An 18,331-nucleotide genomic window follows, 5' to 3' on the forward strand; every position below is an offset into this window, starting at 1 on the left:
AAAACATAGTACAGATTAAAGGCCAGGCAAACAGTGCACAGTGAATCAATGGATGAGTCATAAACAACTATTCTGGCTTCAAGTTCAGCTATCTTTTCATTAGACTGTTTATACCAAAACCTTATTTTTCTCAAAAATTTAAAACCAAGAGGCTGGATGGTATGACTTCTAAGATTTTGTTCAATTTAGGAAGGCTAGGATTCCATGTGTTTGCACTTAATACAAGCATTACAGGAAAAGAACCAGCATTTTTCTCTGGTAGCACCTCAAAATTACCAAAGACAGAAATCTGAATCCTTGAATCCATGAGGTGTACTAATGAGTAAAAAATTCCCACGGATGAAGTCTGTCAAAACTAAGAGCCTATCCAGACACCTTTGAACATATTCCCTTCTTCCAACAACACAAATATCAGATTTCTACTCTTAGTGGGTGAGAGAAGTTTGGGGAAAGTCATTTTCATGGAAAATATAAGTACCTTAATTGCCTATATATATAACAGCATTCTAGGAAAAATAGAATCTAGAAATATAAATTAGTTTAGAGAAAAACATATAAACCACACATATAAATCAATGCTCAAAAAATAAGTCAGGAAAGGCCAATCATCTCTTGGTCATGCATACAACTCCAGGTTGTCCCTAATAGTGTCACGCTCTTCCCTTTGGTTCTTTGCCAGTCTCATTGCTGTTGTGTTCCCAAGCATTGGAGCTTTGCTACTCACCTTGTATCAGAGTAGGCATTAGACTGCAGACATTAGTTTTGCCAGGTTGCTGTCCATGATACAGCCAAGAGTCCTTTTCTAGGGTAGAAAAGAAATGAAACTCTCCACTTCCTCTTCTGAGTAGAAATCCTGCCAATATTGTCTTTCCAATCCACATTTACATTTTCAGTTCAGACACTTAGACAACTGTTAAAAGTCCCTCTCTTTCAAGAAATAATTCATTATTCAATCTCTTCATTCTATTGCACATATATCAACAAAATTTAATCTGTGAGTATAGATTGCCATAGTGAGCTTCCCTGATATATTTTACATAATTTCATGGAAACTGCAGCTTTCAATCCACTGGGAATATAATATTACCATCTTCACAGTATTTTCTTAGGCACAACACTCAATCTCCCATCAAGCTGAATGATCTTACCCAAGATGATAATGAAAAGACCTTAAAGGTCCTTCGAGTAAGCAATAATACTTTTTAGAATAGACTGGCTTATCTCTGCTTTTGGTAAGGTTTCAGTATGCACAAATTGTGCCTTGATTCTTCAATTCCGAATCCTGTTGTTTCTGAAAAAAGAATACTCTTGCTCCTGTAGAGAGTAAAATTGACCCTATTTTTATGTCTGGGGTAGCTCATATTTGTGTGTTTCACTATATATTATGACAGGAAATACTATAATTAATTTTCTAAAAGTAATATCTTGAACTGAGAATATAAGCCAAAGACAAATTATATGGTGGACCCCCCCCCAAGTTTTAATCATGTCAATGGTTTTTCATTATTATTGGGAGGTTGGGAAACAACTCTGTGCCTCCATGTTATTAAAATGCCTTCTTCAGAGCCTCCCACCTTCTCTAGCTTTCTGTGATCTACTATATGCCCCTTCCTCTGATTTCTCCAATAAGTTCTTGTTTCCTTCCACTTCAAGGACTTAAAACATGGTGAAAATCTGCCTGCACCCCTGACTCCCAAAGTACCCTACCTTGCAAGTGGTTAAGGATACTCTATTCCTTCTTCTTTCAGACTTGAGCTGTGTGGTCACATCCTTCAGGAAAGCACTCAGCTCACTCACCAGCTCTCATTTTTTCATGTGTTTCCCTTTCATTATACTTATCAAAGTAGTCATTTTATTTATGTGACTATTTGATAAATATCATCACCCCCATTCCATGAGAAAAAGTCATAGCGTTTTTAATGATCATCAGCACCCCTCCTGGCACATAGTGTTCAATAAAGATATTTATTCAAGGAATTGAATTTTTAAATGCAATCTACCTAAAGAACATAAAACAAATTTTAGTGAGGAAGATCCTAAGCAAGAGTAATTACAATATATAAAGAAATGTTTTGTTTTGTTTTTTTCCTGTGCAGACATTGGAGGAGAGCACTAGTAGAAGCTACAGGGAAATTTAATTAATACTGACTCTAAAGAAGAAAAATGATGATATTTTCTTGGTGGGAAGAAGAACTGGTGTAAAAATTGATTTGGGCATTCTGTATCAAGTTTCCTGGTGTTTAGCTCAGTTATTTGTATAAAAATGACTCCTTCTTTTCAAGCAATAAAAGCTCAATCTCACATTCAAAAATGTCTGCAGCAAAATTGTTGCTTCAACATTTGAACTTGAAAGAAATCATTTACAAACTTGCAAATGAAAGATATTATCCTCTTACTTGCATTCTTACTCAGGACCAATAAACATCCTATTTGTATATCATATTTGTGTACATCCTAGAAAGCACAGGTAACTGAGCTGGCCTCTTTTACTCAAGTAAGAATAATAATCTAAGGAGACTAATAACATGTAGAAACAAAAAAATCATGATTAAAACTGGGGTTACCAATCTTTACTTGGCTTTTCACTGAAGTCTTATCTTTTAGGATTTATATTCTTTGTTTTCTATGAAACTGCTGAGTGTCAAAGACATGGGTATCGCAGAGAAAAGTGAACAAAATTATTGTCACTGACTCAGAAGCAACCATTCAAAATGCTACATTGAAATGAAAAAGTGTACTAATAATGGGGTGTGGAACACAGGTGGGGTACTGGGGCCACCACCTTTCTCTCCCACCCACTCAGTAATTGTGCCTGGAACCTGTATTCCTCATTTCTGTTTGTTGATTGAGTGAATGAATGAACAAATGAATGAACAAATGATTTTGATAGCATCTTAGCATGCATTCATAATGCATACTATACCCGTATGATATTTCTACTGGGAGCATCAGAACCTCACTTCAGGGAATTTCCACTTTTGGTAGAATGATTTAATTATTTAATAAAATCCGGAGAGGGTCTTCAATTTGGAACACTTTAGGGAATACAAAATGTCAAGTGAGAATAAGTAAACCTAAAAGCTGAATGAGAACTTAATAAATTTGATGAAATTTTGTGGTTAGTGATTGTGAACACTATCCAAGGATTTCTGCTAGAAAATCCTTATCAGGTAACTCTCTGGTTATTCTAGTTTCTATTCTGTATTTTTGTCTGAACATCTCTTCTTGCATCTTTCCAAGTTCTGCTATTCTGTGGTTTATTAGTTAGATTTATTATATTAAATTTAATAATAATATCAAATTATTAATTATTAGATTTATTATTAGGCTGATTGTTGCAATGAACAACCCATAGGCTGTAGTGGCTTAATCCAAGAAGGGTGTCTTTCTTTCTTGGGTCACAATTAATACAGATTGAATGAGATGGAAGGGTCTTCCACTCCACACCATTATAGGCTCCTTCCAACTGGTGGCTCTGCTGGGCTCTAGCTAGTAGTGACTAAACCTCAGAGCCCATCAATAGAATTTCTAGATGCACACCAGCTAATGAGCAAAATTTGAAAGGGATCTGCACATTCTTATTATAATGGCAGGAACCCCTTTTATCCGCATGCGTTGATCAGAGCTCAATCGCATGCAATGGGTAGAGAGATTTAGAAAAGCAAAATACCAAGGGAAAGAATTTGAAACAGCTGTATCTAGTCAGTTTCTGCCACAGCGTCCTGCATCTACTGGTCCACATTGCCCTATTCTGGGATGTCACCCTTTTGCCTTGAGGATATCATTTTCAATCTCCATTTGTGGACTTGCTGAAATTTGCCTTATAATTATTTACCTTTTTTTTTTATTCCTAAGTATATTTTCTCCAACCAATGTACTGTATAAAATGCTGGCCATGAATTAGTTATTAACCTGGAATGGCTTTTCTCTGTTCTAGCTTTGGCGACCTTCTGCCCTTCTGCGGTCAGTCTGCCTGATACATATTCTTGCCCTGCAGTGACTAAAGGGTCTTGAGACATTCTCTGAGGCAGAAGCAAAGGAGCTAAATAGGGCCTTTATCTTCCATTTTCCATTGAGTGAAAAAGCCAATTAAAAATCCCCACAGTGGCAACAACCACAAAGCATTCCTTCTTAATCCTTTTATCACCTCATTTTACAAAAAGTTATTAATATCTATGTTTGTTTATTTGTGTTTATCTGAGACATCTGGGAACCTTTACTCTTCAAGCATGATTCTTCCTTCCCCAATGTACTGCTTCCCTAGGCTCAAAAAGTACTGCTAAAGAATAGCCTCAAATGAATCTCTGTTTCCTGGATGAATCGCCCGCTAGCATCTTGAAAAGCTTCACTTGCATTTGTGTACATTCAGCTCAGTAGGGTGGTTAACCCAAACCCTTCACATTTTTTTTCCAACCAGAGAAATGAGAAGAGAACTCCACTTTAATTTTATTTCAGTGATAAGAAAAATTATAAAGTTATTTTATACTAAAAACCTTAGTATGGTTTGAAAATCTCAACAATTTTTTTTATCTAAAATGACTTTAATGGATTTTCACTAGTATGCCATTAATACAAATCCATTTTGTTTTATTGAGGTCAAACTACAGTCCCTTGTCTTGCTCCCTGGGAGAAGGAAATTAGGTAAAAATTAGCTCATTGTGGTTATATTCGCTCTGTATTGCTGCATAAAGGAGAAGACTAACTAAAGGGCAAGCTGATACCTCACAAGGATGAAGCACTTTACATTAGGCCAGAGTTCCTGTGATGTAAGGGGGAAATGAGAGTGGGAAAGACAATCTATAAATAAAAGACTCAAAGAATCATTGAAGGTGGAGGTTATTGACTTTTGGAAGCTCTTCTTAAAAATTAGCCTGTTTTATGTATAAATGCATTAGTTACTAAGCCACACAGAAAGTCAACTTTACTTCACTTCTCTCTTTAGCTCCAAATATATATTTTTTTCCTATAGGTGTTATTTTCCTCAGAAATCATTTCAGTTATAGGTTAATTAAGTACTACACACATACACACAGAGCACAAGCATATAAGGCATAGTTAGGCTTCACATGGTACAAATGATACATCCACATGACCAGATACGTATACATAAATATGGATAAGTAAACATCACAGGTATGTGGAATTGGAGGTTAGCTTTAGCTTTTTCAAGCTCCATTCTATCTTCCTTTTAGTTGGAGAAGCTGGAAAACTTAAAATATTTAGACTCCTTTGAATCTAAGATTCTTCATGCAAATTCAGTTATGTCAATTGGATGCTCCTATGTGAAATTTGGGAGACAAAGTCAGGTGAAAGAATTGTCTTGTTCCTTCTTAGGTCTTTTTATTGGCAATCAATGTCGTGGAAAAGGAAGTTGCTTTCTGCAACAATGATTCAGAATCTGTTTACCAGCTGTGCAGTTGTTAAGAAATGATCGTGTCATCTCATTCTAATCTTTGGATCAAAATTGTGGGCCCATTCTCTAGATTCCTGGATAATGAGAGAAAGTTGTCCACAGCAGCAGCTTCATTACAGAACTGGTTCATTATAGATGACTAATCTGGTATCAAAGTTATGGGGTGTGTTCTTGAACTCATAGCACCACTTATAATATTAAAGGTGCTAGCTCCCCTAAACAAATTATGAAATCTTCCAGAAGTTATTCCTGGAGGCCCATCCTAGAACCTACTTCTTCTCTCCTTCTAACAACCTTGAGCATCATATGTATTTCATAGATTGCTAATTAAAGGGATGTAGTGTTTAATTCCTTGCACTGAATGAACCCTAACTGATCAATGGATGACATTTTATGTAATTTTTCAGTGTATTCAATCGTTTTCTGTGTAGTCCATTTGCCTGTACCTGCTACACCTAATGCAGCTTCCTATGAGTCTGCCCACAATTTCCCTCAGGATAATTTGGTCCCCTCCAAAGCTCTACAACCAACCTTGTGTCATTATCCAAGAAATTCTAGGGACATCTTTGTCCAAGAGTCTCCTCTCTGAAGTCGAATTTTAGCTTAGTCTCTCATGCTTTTTGCTAAATTCCTGCTTATATTCATTCTCTGTCTCAATCCTGATGTCACTTTTATGTTCAAGATATTTTGTTATATATATTTTCTGCAATTTTGATGAAGTTATAGTTTTCTTTTTTTATCTTGGATAAATATAAATTTTACAATAAACCCTTCTTCTTTGAGTTTATGGAAGAAGAATAACAATAACAACACAGCAGCAAAAATAAGGTTGTTCAGTATGGTCTCTATTCCCTGTGTTGGAGAAATCAACGAATCAAAAAGGTGAATCAATGATTCATAATTAGATCCAAGAAGGACTATTAAAAAAAAAGAAGTCTACATTTCTTGCATTTCGTCTCTCCTTGGGAGGTCATCAGGCATTTTTCTACATTTTTATCCTTCTTTTGTATTGGATAGTATAGTAGAAAGACTGGCAAATTTTCGCAATGGATACCCTGGCAAGACTCACGGGGACAGAGCCTTTCATCTCCATAAGCTAAGACTCTTATGACAAATTAGGAAAGGAAAGTCTACTGCCTTCCAGCCCCCATGCCACAATTTCAGAATAGAGTTTCAAGACCAATACGCTATCTCTACAGCAGAGTGAGAGTAGCATCTCCAAGGAGCAGTGGTGGAGTAGAAATGTTATTACTGCCCAAAACCTTTATGATGGTCCTCTATTTGTTGTTGTTGTTGTTAGGCAATGAACTCCTTTCTTTAAGGAACTTCCCCTTACCCACTCCATTCTACTTTGTTGGAAATATCACTGACAATATTCCACCATATCTTATGCACAAGGTGGTTTTGATTCAAGGCCAGTCATCCTCCCTCTCCCAGGTGTCTGAAAACTGAATTAAGACCCACAGAGACTGAAGACATTAGAGCTGGGGCACCCATTGTTAGAACTCTCGAAGATCTCCCATGCACCTTTGCTTCTTTCTTACCTGGTTATTTTTGTAAGCATTTCTTTTGATTTTGTGAGTGCGGTAGTGTAGTTTTGATAAGCTCTACTTTATTTAAATTTTTGAGACTGAATTTTCTTTCCTTCCAACCAGAGGACCCTAACTAATCCTATTTCCTTTTCATTTCACACAGTCTAATAGACTCCTGACAGCCAGCAAAGTCCAGCTTAGTATTGCTGGACAAAAGCATCCTGTCATTTATTCATTCAACAAATATAGATGGAGATTTTTCTAAGTGACACTAGTAGGAATACAAAGATGAAATAAAATATTGCCCTCAGGCAGCTCATATTCTAGCAAGGGACAGATTCAAACTGGGAAGTGATGGAAAATTGGACTGGAATGGGAAATCGAGCCATATTAGTAAAGCCAGGGTATTACCTCAGAATACAATGGAGAGAGAACAAATACCACTAGTTGCCCTCTCCCCCATATTCCTTCTTCTTTCTCATACTATTAGCATGCACGATTGTAAACTGGACACTTCAATGCAAAGAATAAAGAATGTATTTGCCAGCTTCCCTCAATAGCTAGCAGTGGCCACATGACCAAGTTACAACCAATGTGAAGTGAACAAAAGTAATATGTGCAATTTGAAGTCATGCTTTTAAAAGGAAACTTGCCCTCTCCTTCCCTTCCTCTCCTTCCCACTGGGAATGTAAATTTAGTGATGGTGAAGCAACTTGGACCATGCAGATGAGGGCAGCACACTGAGGACCAACTAGAGTGAAGATGCCTGGGTCCCCAGCTCCATAGGGCTTCCACACATACCCTGGCCTAATTTCACTTAGACTGGTACACAAAAATAAATATCAGCTTTAACCCCGTGTAAGCCAATGTATAGTGGCCAACTGTCACAGCAGGTGATTTAATAACCTAACTTACCACTTAAAGATAGAAAGTCAAGAACTTACAATTAAATTTGCTTTACAACAGGGATCAGCAAACTATGGTCTACCAGCCAAAGACTGCCTGCTTCCGGTTCCTATATGGCCCACGAGCAAGATGGGTTGTTTACATTTTTAAATGTCTGGAAAATATCAAAAGAATAATATTTTGTGACACATGAAAAGTATATGAAGTTCAATGCCCATAGAAAACATTTTATTGGAACACAGCCATGTTCATTTATGTATTGTCTATGGCTGCTTACACACTACAACAGCAGTTGGAAGAGTTTGCCAGTTCCTGTTTTAGATGATCACATCAATGAATGCAGCAAATTTACTGAAGAATGAAAAAAAGAGAATCAAATAAGAGCCAGTCAGAAGGCTACCCAGTGATCCAGGTAAAAGAGATAAAGGAGGCCAAACCAAAAGCAGTGTAGACAAACATAGTCACTATATTAAAGAGCTATTTGGTAAAATTAACATGATTGAGACATTTCAATCCAACAGAGGTATTGACGTCATGGTGAAATATGAAAATGGCCCTTTTCCCCAAATTCTATGTGTCTGACAAACTATTAAATTATTAAAATAAAAATCCTTTATTCTATTCAAAGTTGATACTCAAACCTCTGCTGGGGATCTATGAGGGATGCCCAAATCCATGACTGTTAGCCTCTCTGAGCATTGCCAACATTTATTTTCTCCCATCAAATTTAAATCCAAACTTGATCCTCGGCAGGAGTTTCTCCTGCCTTGGCTTAAGTGATACGAATTCTAGAATGTGTCTTCCCACCTCCTCTTACTCAGGCAGCAAGGCATCCTCAGATGGCTTTGCTGATGCCCTATTTATTTCAGACTTAAAAAAACTAAAAAAGAAACCTGTTGTTCTCAGTTTTAAAACTTCTACTCATTGCCACAAATGCTCAATATTTATGGAAAATTAGAACTGCATAAATAATAACTCATACCATCATTCACGTACATCTTACTCTTTTATAAATAATAACCAAGTCATCACATAGATATTTTTAATCAGCCTGTAAAGTCCCATTTTAAGGCCTCCTAGTCAATGGTTAGACCAAAACAAGACACATGGACCTTCCCCTGCCATTGCAGCTCTGATGTTTTATCAATACAGATGTGACTTCATGATTGAAACAGGGCTGTATTTCAACTCCAGGTTAGATGGTATATATGTTGTTGCAGTTCACTCATTCATTCATCCATTTAACAGGTATTTATTATATGCCTCTTATGTTCTAGTAGGGATGCCAGACACCAGGAATATCAGACACATAAGGGCTCTTTTCCCTGAAGAGGGTGGAAAAAGATTCCAAAGTGAAGTAAGCATTGCTAAGAGAGTCATTTAAAGTAAGGCCTGGAGGACAGTGAAGCCTATCTACAGGCCTCTTCACCTATCCTGTTTCAGTTTTTGGAACACCACGGATGTTTGATAAGGTACTAGGATTTTCCAAAACAAGCTGGAAAAACATAAAGGATAATTTGCATCATTGCTTTTTTCAATCGCGAGACAGCATTAATAAGAAACTAACCTAGTTCACCTAATTACATTTCCTACTTTGTATTCAACTTGAAAGGAAAAAAGAAAAACACGCATCATTGTTACAAATATTATTGTGTTCAACCTGTTTTTCCCTTCTGTCAACATTTAAATATTCTACTTCCCTTACTCCTACCTATGATACAAAGATTTGTATTGTTCCCGAGTGAGATATTTCCCAAAAATAAGAGGAGGAAAAAACATATATTAAGAATTTCCTCACCAAGGATTTTAAAATAACAGAATGTTTACTGAAAATTGGTTCACATTTGCCGGCATCCTGGCAAGTTTCATTCAGGCAACAGCTACAGCATGGGAAATCGTATTGATGACTGTTCTTTGAACTTTCTCAGCAGCTGCCAATTAAATACCATTTTCACTTGATGGATAGGTGAGCTCAGACTCTAGTGAGTTGATGTGGAAAAAAACAGCTTCCTGCTCTTAATAGTTTGAGACAACCTAAGTGTAAGTAATCAAAACAAATATTCATGGGAACTTTCAAGTGGCATCTTCATTTGGCAGTGCGTGGACAACACACACTGGAGAGCAGACAGACATAATTTTTCATACGTAGGAGTCATTAGTCTGCTTTCAATTCTATCCCATTGATTTACCAACTAAAAAGGGTGCGGGGGAGGTATGCACATGTTGTCAAGTCAGTAAGGAGAAAATTTGGAGTTATTTTAGAATCTTGATCATATTGTAAAAATGAGGTTTGTCCTCATCCCTTGATAAAACAATAAATTACCTTTTGCTTTTGTCTCTTTCTGCTCACAACACCAAATACTAGGTTTGGGTAAATGCATGTCTCCCTAAAAAAAAAAAAAAAAAAAAAAAAGTACTACAAAAGTGCAATAAAATATTCCGTGTCTATTTTATGTAATAATGCTGTGTTCTCATTTTCAGTTAAGTGTTTCACGTTATGATTTGGAAGAGCTGCTCAGACCATAGATTTGAGTAAACACATTGTATCGATCTATTCTATTTATTGATATTGAAAATTGATGCCTCCATAATTAAACCAGTCCAGATGAGAATAAAAATTATGAGAATCAAGTTTGATGTGAAAAGAAAAGTTACAGAAGCCACAGATATGATATACATATATACACACCCACCCATGCCCTTCACCCACACACACCCCTACACATAGGCATAGTGCTAGAATTGCCATATTTTAGAATAACAAAATAAATGTATATTCTGAGAAAAAAAGCCTCTTTGACATCAGGAAAAATCAATATTATAAAGTATTTTTTAATATATACATTTTCATAAATTTTAGGTACAGTTGACAAACAGGACAGTTATTTTGATCCACTTTAAATTTTTAATGAAGAATGATAATTATTATATGCATTATTTGTAAACAATGTTTCTAAGAAGGTTTAAAAATTGTAAGAAAGATAAGCATCTGGCTGAGTCTTATTATAATTTTTATTTCCATAACAAATATCTTTTCTATAGAGTCTAAGGCCTTCTAATTGTGTGACAACTATCATTTATAGACATTTTTACCTACATGTTCTCATTTAAACCTCACAATAATGCTGTGTGACATTTAATTTTTCCTCCTTTTTACAAATCCCAAAGCAGAGGCTCAGTAGTTAGGAACCTAGCCCAAGGCCAACACACCCACAGAAAGGTGACAGAATCAATATACAAATCCATTTCTTACTCTGTAGCTTTTACTAATGAAATAAAGTATCAGCCCAGCTAAATAATTTATCACTAATTATTAATTAGTGAAATGAGGTAATGAGGTTTTACTTTATCATTCATAATTCAGAGATGCTACTTTAAGACCAACACAAAAATAGCATGGTAGCATTATGGTAAGACACTTTTTACCTGTTGTTATTTTTAGTTAAGTATTTTGTATTATGATTTGAAATATCTGGTTGGTTTATAAGATGTTTCGGGCCTTCAAAAGATTTTAGAAGTGAAAAGCTCAGTTCACTGACCTTTATTTCTAATGAGTTCTCCCACATCCACCTCAACCTCACACTCTTCCTGTCATCATGAAAGCGTGACTCAGAACATGTCTAATTTGGGCATCCTGATCTTTGGTTACAACTTTCCCAACTTCCATGTTTCCTGATCAACTATTCCTGCTAAACTCTCTAACCCTTTAAAGTCCTTGGTACTCAGTAACATTCTTGCTAATACTCTACAGTCTCTGGCCCCACCTGAGAAAACACCAATCCCAATGTACTATCAGCTTTTCCTGTGTCTTCCCATTTATCTGAGTATCACTGGAGAAAGTCATTCAGCAGAGCAATTTGTCCCACTCTAAGTTCATGGTTATCATTCTCAAATTGATTCTCAATACCACCTGGAACTCCTGGATTATATAGTCTACTCAGTCTTTCACCGACTGGACTAGCTAAAACATTCTCCACTCTTCAGCAAATCAACATCCTCAATTTCCTCTGACCTTTGGTCTTGGAAGATGACCTCCCTTACATACTTGGAGAGAAAATAAAATCTAGTGGAAAGAAACCCTTCCACCTCATCTCCCTCTATCGAATGTACAAACAGATAGATATTTCTGCACCCATTCTCTTATTCTTTCCTTCAACAAATGTTTATAGAATGCCCACCACACTCCAGGTGCTGTCCTGAACTCTAGAGCTATAGCCATGAACAGGGAAGTCTTTCTGTCCCATGGTGTTCCCTGACAGTGGGCAAATACCCAAGATACCCTCAGAGAGGGAAAAGTGCTGTGAGGAATAAGAGATAGGGTAATGGATGAGGTTTTGATCAGAGATGGTGAGAGAGGATGGCAACATAAGATATAGTGTCAAGGAAAACTTCTCTGAGGAGGTGGCATTTGAGTTATGACTCACATGACACCAGTCATTCATGGGAAGATCAAGAAGGAAAGCAAGAACTAAGGTCCTGAAGAAGGAAAACTTTATTACATGTTCAGGAACAACAAAAAAGTTGATGTGGCTTGAACAGAGTAAGCAAGAAGGAGAATGGGATGAGACAGTGTCCTCTACTCATCCGGAAGCTATAAGAAAGTGGATCTGAATACGGTCTTTCCATCTGTGCTTTGGAACCCATACCCTTTGCCTTCTTAAGAACCCTCATTACTGATATACTACCTCTGTCTGCTCTGCATTCTCTTTCAAGCTGATCATTTCATTCAGCATTAAAACATGTTCATGACACTAATATTTTAAAACACATCTCCACTTTCTCCTCCAGATTCAGTCTATCCAAAGTTTAAAAAAAAAGAGTTGTCTATACTTATCCCCTTCTTCCCCTCTCACTCATGCTTCAAAATCTCTCCAGTATATTTTCATCTCAATCTTTGATTGAAACAGCTTTCTCTAGAGTCAAAAGTATCTCCATTTCACTTGATCTCCCAATGACATTTGACTCTGTTGAATTTGATCTTCTCCTTGAACTACTTTCCTCCCTTTTCCTAATGGCTCTAATGACTTTCTTGGTTTTCCTTTTATCATCTGTTAAGCATCTCAATCTCAGTAATATTTACAGACATGTCTCCTCCACCCTTCCATTATTAGTGGTTCTCAAACTTCATCAGAAACACCTGAAGACATGTTTGGGGCATGTTGTTGAACCTCACCCCCAGAATTTTTTATTTGTACTTCCAATAGATTCCTAGCTGATTCCCATGCTGCTGGTTTAGGGATCACGCTTTGAGGGCCACTGTATTAAATAATACAATTCTTCTAGACTTGGTCATAGCCATATTCTTTTTTTTACTTTCTACTCTTTCTATTGATGATTTCATGTACATCCCTAACTTCAATTACTAGGTTCATATCAATGACACACAAATTTATACACCCAAATATCTAATAGGAATGAAAAATCTCCACTTATGTGCATCAGTTACCCCCAAACTCAATGTATTTGTAATAAACTTATGAACTTGTAATGAACCAGTTACTTTTCCAGGGATGTCTATTCAAGGAAATAATGCCTTGTCTATCCTATTAAGGAAGTCAGAATCTAGGATTCATCTTCAACACTTCCCTCTCACTTACTACCTCTCATATCTAAAACTTTAATTCCTGTCTATTTTAATTCCTAAATATCTCTCCATGAATTGTTCATGGCTCTCCACATACTTCATTACCATCTTTGTCCAGACTGCCATCCTCTTTCTTGAGCCACTGCCTATAGCAATCTTCTTGGTTTCTTCCATCTCATTCTTCACACTTTATCCTAATTGATCACTTCAAAAGGCTCACAACAACTATCTACCTAAATTTCAATGGTTTCCCATTGTTGCAATTACAGGATAGAATAGTCTTATGCCCTGCATGGTCTGGTGCCTACCTGTGTGTTTCCACCTCATTTTACATCTTACTCTTCCCTCTCTGTCCCCAAATGTCCTATCTTAGTTTCTTAAAGCATTATGCTCCTTCAGGCCACAGGTTCTTTGCACATACTTTCCCTTCAAACAAGAACTCTCTTCAATTCCTCTTCTTCTAGAATTCCTGGTCATCCCTCATATTCCCTGTTCACCCTTCATAGTCAAGGTCAGTGTCTTCTGTTAGATGCTTTTATAGCACCAGGTACCGTCACTTCAAAGTAATTTCAGCTTGTAAATATACACTTATTTATGTGAATGTTTCATTGAAATCTGTCTCCCTCTAAGTTTAAACTCCTTGAGGTCAGGGACAGAGTCTGTATTTTCTCACTATGACTTCTCTGGGGCCTATCCAAAGTGATAGGAAGAAGGCCCTCGATAAATATATGTTAAATGAAAAAATATATGAGATTGGTTGTTTACTGTTTAAATAAGAAGTTTATCCCTATTTTCCTAGAGGCCTTTGTTCTGAGCCTTTGGGGCCCTTCTTCAGCATCAGAATTTCATTAGCTGGTATCAGCATCTTGGTTATTGTTATGCAAAAGCTACTAAGTGTGTATCCCCAAAGGCTGTATTTTGCTTAGAGTCTCCCAGGAAATGTGAGTGTGTGCACACAGGCTATGGATATTTAATATTAACTGACCTCCTACTGTGTTGCTCAGAAAGCAACTTGTGATTTGCTACCACTCTAATTTTCTTACTAATATTGTATCATGACTTCCAAATCCTCAGTGGGTTTAGAGCAGCTGTTAGGGGATATAAGAAGTAAAATTTGATTGTGCATGGAAAATTGGCCTGCATCTGAGACAAAGAGCTTTGGCTTCCTTATTCCATTTACTGTACTACAATTATCTGAAATCTCAACCTCCTTGGATTGCAAGGAACTGCAACAGCTTTAATTAATGCTTTTGCCACTGTTCCTATTGATTATTGCAAATGTCTGTATATCTCTCCAAATGTTGTCTTCTGAGGGTTCTGGGTACTTCAAAGGACCTCTGCTGTTGCTGCTTTAAGACAGCTCATTAAAGTTCGTATAATAAGTGACCCCTCTGTTCTTACTTCTTCAGGCTTAACACTACTTGGACCCATGCTGCTTTCAGATACCATCCCTGTTCCTTGTTTGGAGAATCTCTGCTTTTCTACAACTGCCTTTGTGTTTCTAGTGATCAATTCAAGTTTCTCTTGCAACCTCATTGTTTAGGTGATACTTCACGTAAGCTTCTTGAGTGCACTATGCTCAAGATACTATTTTAAAATTTTGCTAAGCCACGTCATCAATGGCACAGAATAACTCAGTGAGGTTTAGGCTCTGTTTTGAAAAAGCAAAATTACACTGTTTCACAATATTTCTCTTTTTTCCCCTAAGTTCTCGATGAAATGTTTAAGAAGAATAAAGGAGAATAAATACATTATTTAAATTCCAGGTTGTCTATAGCAACCCTTTTTCAGTCTAATTAGGACCAATAGGTTGTAAAATGCCTAAAGCAAATCCATTAACACTTAACTGCTTCTCTTCTGGATCTATACAGCATTGACAGACAGAAGATGCAGTCACCTCCTATTTGATGGGGGCTAATGATTTGATAATGCATTCATTGTGTCAGATGTCAGGTGTGCAAGAGAAATGTGAGAACTACAAAGAAGAAGCAACTTTTGCTAGTAATGTCTTCCTCCCTCCTTTCCCCAAGGTAGTGTCACTAGCAAAGTGGTCTCCAGCTCATGTAGGTGGCGACAGAAGAGGGACCTGCAGGATCAAGGGCACCTTCGCAGTGATTTGCCTAGACTGCAGTCATAAGGGCTCTTGCTCATCTGCCTAATGTGTTAATGGGGATGTGTGTTGGCATAAGCTTTGTATTTATCAGCTGCACCCTCATATTTGTCTGCTTAGGTGGCCAGAGATTCCAAGGGAAGGAAAGGAAGTGACTATATTTATCCTTCTTGTTCCCAACCGGAAGGTAAGGGTTTCTCATGCTGTGATATATGGCAAGGCAGATGACATTTAATGAATGAATATGGCAACCTTTTAGATGAGTTAGTGTTGCTTCTCACATGAATTGATGATAGAGTCAAGGTTATAAGAACCAAGATAGGTTCCTCCTTTAGAGTAGGAGGTAAGGGGATAGAACTCCCCAGCTGTTCAAAGACAATGAAGTAAAAGTCTCTGTCTCTCTCTCTCACACACACACAGACACACCCACACACTTTTCCTATGAATTATTATAATTTAGTTATGCTAGTTAATCTTAATATCTTTATTTTTTAAGTTTATTTATTTATTTTGAGAGAGTGCGCACACGTGCGCGCGCGCGCGCACACACACACACACACACACACACACACAAACACACATGCATGCGCGTGCAGGGGAGGGGCAGAGAGAGAGGGGGAGGGAGAGAGAGAATCCCAAGCAGGCTCTGCACTGCCAGCACAGAACCTGATGCAGGGACTAAGCCACCCAAGCACCCCACTCTTAACATCTTTAAATTAGAAATTACAGTAAATAACAATTATGAGCTATAACTAAAAGTGATAGGGCTGAATTCTCAAAAACATAATGGGATTTTTATATTACGTAAACAGGCTATTCTTTAAGGAAAGAAGCTGCATGTTTATTGCAAGGATTCTATTTTCCAGTCTTTTGCAAACCCTCGTTTGGGAATGGGCTTCAGAACCTGGGGCATATTCTTTTGAATATCGTGCAGACTGGCAAAGCTTCATCTCTTCAGGGTATGTCTAATTTGTGAAAATTGACAATAGTCATTCAGAGCTAAGTTCAGTGATCAGAAGTAGATGGCCAAACTGGGTGATATGCCGTGAGCTCCAAAGTGAAGTGCAGTTCTACAGGAGTGTGTCTAATTTTCCTATGCTGGCTCCTTTGTTTATCCCCCGCCCATCCACCAGCACACCTAATAGAGCAACAGACACCCTACTGGTGTTCATTATTATCTAGTAACATTAGATTACTTAGCTTGTTTGAGTTCAATAGTATTTCTCAACTTTATCTCAATCTCCACCCTGTTTCCAATTCATAGATCTTGAATCCAGTACTGGATTCTGCTTCTGGCTCTTTGAACTGAAAGTTAGCAATGATTTCTCCAATGTTTGAACTACTCTTTTTCCAAATAGACTCTGATTTAAAAATCCCCTCTTACCTTTGGATGCAGTATGTTTGCTGACAAAGGACTCCCTCCTGTACCTTGCTCCCCCTGGGGAAACCCAGACCCTGACTTGAGCTATGTGGGCCACATACTGAGAATTCCACTGTCATGAGCACATTTTCAAATGACGCTTTTCAGAGCTGTTTTAACTGGTGTTGTTACTGCTGGAATAACTATTTAATAAGCATACAACCTTCCAAGATGACTTTTAAGATAATACTCCCTTGAATATGTATATTCTGACATGAGTGTTTTTTTCCCCCCAACTTTTCATTATGGAAGATTTCAGATGTTTCTGCTCGGCTTTGAGAACCAACAACTTTCTCCTGTTCTTGCTTCTCAACTTTCTTCCAGATTTTTTTCTGGAGTATTTTAAAGCAAATCCCACACACCAAATCATTTCTTCTAGAAATACATCATTACTTATCTTTAACAGATAAGGATTTTTTTAATCACTATTTTGTTATGGTACCCAAAAAGTTTAATACAGTCTTTCTAATGCTGTCTACATTCTAAACTATGTTTAATCTTCCCAGTATCTCAAAGTGTCCTTTGAGACCTCATTTTGAATCAGAATCCAAACAAGAGTCACACATTACATGTAGTATGTCTGCAAAGACTCCTTTAATCTTAATAGGTATTTTTGCTTTACATAACATATATATAATTGTATGCACTACTATTATAAATTTATTTTCCATACCTAAATTATAAAGAGATGTTTTACTTTGTTTATATATAAGTAAAAATCTTCTGGTTGCATGGAGCATCAAATTTCTATATAAAGCACTGAAATTCCTTCAGCAAAGACTAAAGAAAGGAAGCAAGTTCACCCGTTGTCTAAACAGGGCAGGCACATGAAGCAGTGACCCTGATTTTTTGATGGCCTCAAATTGTTCCTTTTTGGCCTTTGATTTTGATTCCATAAAAATGGTAACTCATCATTTCTGTAAGTTCAAGGTTTATAGATATTGTTTACATCACTCTGCCTCAGATTTTCCAATATGAGCTTTCAAAAGGAGAGTCTATTTCAATGATAGATGGCTCTTCATTACATTATTTTTTACTCTTTTAGTGCCACATAAATCTGTTAACTCTTAATAGAGACATATTGTAGGAAACAGACATTTCAAAAAAAGTGGTAAGCATTCTCCAAAGTACGATTCAAATGATAACAATGTCCATTAATTTATAAAATAAAAGCACAATAAAATCCCAACATCTTTTCATTAGCTCCATAAAAAAGGATACATATTTATATTGTCTTATTATATCTCCAATTTGCATAGCTCTACCTGGGTCTTTATGTTAAATCCATTTTTTTCATTTAGTGCAGTTTCTCTTCAGTAGCATAAATAAATATGAAAATAGATACAGACTAAAAATGTGCTGTAAA

General features: G+C 36.9%; 1 long non-coding RNA gene across 1 annotated transcript in view; it reads right to left on the reverse strand.

Moving 5' to 3' along the window:
* Positions 1 to 8,069: 8,069 nt before the first annotated feature.
* The window catches only part of LOC131519177 (uncharacterized), a 167,342-nt gene continuing 157,080 nt past the window's right edge, over positions 8,070 to 18,331 (reverse strand). Inside the window, exon 3 of the long non-coding RNA XR_009265511.1 lies at positions 8,070 to 8,202. This is a non-coding gene — a long non-coding RNA (uncharacterized LOC131519177). The remainder of the gene's footprint in view (positions 8,203 to 18,331) is intronic.

Source organism: Neofelis nebulosa, chromosome 8 (assembly GCF_028018385.1).
Source record: "Neofelis nebulosa isolate mNeoNeb1 chromosome 8, mNeoNeb1.pri, whole genome shotgun sequence".
NCBI classification, from domain to species: domain Eukaryota; kingdom Metazoa; phylum Chordata; class Mammalia; order Carnivora; family Felidae; genus Neofelis; species Neofelis nebulosa.